Raw genomic sequence first — 2029 nt, forward strand, 5'->3', positions numbered from 1 at the left:
TGGCAAAGTAATGTCTCTGCTTTTGAATATGCTATCTAGGTTGGTCATAACTTTCCTTGCAAGGAGTAAGCATCTTTTAATGGAAATGCATTACTCTAAACTATATGGGATGCAGCAAAATCAGTTTGAAAAGTTCAAAGAGACTAAAAACCTACTCAAAAAACAAGAAAACTCTCAAATAAATAACCTACCTACTAAAGTAGTTATAAAAATAAGAAATATAAAAGCCCAATGTTAGCAGAATGCAGGAAATAAAGGATAGAAATAATAGAAAAGATAAATGAAATCAAGATTTTTTAAAGATAATAAAGTTGACAAGCCTAGAGCCAGACTCACCAAGAAGAAAAGAGGTAATTCACATAAACAAAATTAAGAAATGAAAGAAGGTAAATAACAACCAATTGCAGAGATACAAAATATCATAAAAGTATAATATGAACAGCCCTATGCCAACATATTAGCAGCAGCAGCAGCAGAAGAAAGTGTGAATTTCTAGAACATATAACCTGCCAAGACTTTATCAAAATAAAACACACATCTTGAACAGATCAATCACTAGTAATGGTACTGAATTTGTAATAAAAAGAAAAAAACCTCTAAGCAACAAAAGTCCAGGACTGGACAAATTCACATGTGATTTCTATCAAACATACAAAGAGGTCATACCTGCCCTTATCAAACTTTCTTGCCTGGCGAATCCCATGGACTGAGGAATCTGGCAGGCTGTAGTCCATAAGGTCTCAAAGAGTTGAACATGACTGAAGCGATTTAGCATGCACACATGCACACACAAGTTGGACTTAATAGATGTAGGACACTGCATGGAAAAACAGCAGTATATACATTCTTTTCTAGTGCACATGGAACAGATCAAGTGCTAGGCTGCAAAACACGTGTCAACAAATTTAGGAGGATGGAAATGATGTCAAACTTTTTTTATAACAACAGTATAAAGCTAGAAATTAATTATAAAAAGAAAAGTTAGAAAAAAAACAAAACACATGGAGAGTAAACAACATGCTACTAAGAAACCATAGGGTCAATGAAGAGATCAAAGAGGAAAACAGAAACTAACTTGAAGCAAGTGAAAATAAAGGTACAGCTTCCCTAAGTCTATGGGATGCAACAAAAGAAGTTTTTAGAGCAGAGCAATACAGGCCTACCTTAAGAAACAAGAGAAATCTTAAATGAACAACCTAATCTACTATGCCTTTGAACTGTGGTGTTGGAGAAGACTCTTGAGAGTCCCTTGGACTTCAAGGAGATCCAACCAGTCCATTCTGAAGGAGATCAGCCCTGGGATTTCTTTGGAAGGAATGATGCTAAAGCTGAAACTCCAGTACTTTGGCCACCTCATGCGAAGAGTTGACTCATTGGAAAAGACTCTGATGCTGGGAGGGATTGGGGGCAAGAGGAGAAGGGGACGACAGAGGATGAGATGACTGGATGGCATCACTGACTCGATGGACGTGAGTCTGGGTGAACTCCAGGAGTTGGTGATGGACAGGGAGGCCTGGCGTGCTGCGATTCATGGGGTTGAAAAGAGTTGGACATGACTGAGCGACTGATCTGATCTGAATCTACTATCTACAGGAATTGGGAGGGAAGAAGAAAATAATAAAGATCAGAGAGGAAATAATAAGAGAAACACCAAAATCTTCATAGAAAAGATTAATGAAACCAAGAGCTAGGTTTTTGAAAAGATAAACATAATTCAAAACCACTTTCATAAAGAAAAAAAGAAAGAACACGACTGAACAAAATAAAAAATGAAAGGAGAAATTATAACTGATATCGTAGAACTTAAAAAATCAGAGATGATACCATGAACAGTTATGTGTAAACAAATTGAACGGTGAGAAGAAATGAATCAATTTATAGAAACATGATCATCCAACACTGAATCAGGAAGAAAAAGACAATCTGAGCAGACTGATCACTAGTGGTATAGTATAACTGAAAGAGTAAACAACACAATCCCAGCAAATAAAAGTCCAGGACTTAAACAGCTTCAAAGGAGAGTTCAACC

The sequence above is a fragment of the Bos indicus genome, chromosome 8 (assembly GCF_029378745.1).
Source record: "Bos indicus isolate NIAB-ARS_2022 breed Sahiwal x Tharparkar chromosome 8, NIAB-ARS_B.indTharparkar_mat_pri_1.0, whole genome shotgun sequence".
Classification (NCBI taxonomy): Eukaryota; Metazoa; Chordata; class Mammalia; order Artiodactyla; family Bovidae; genus Bos; species Bos indicus.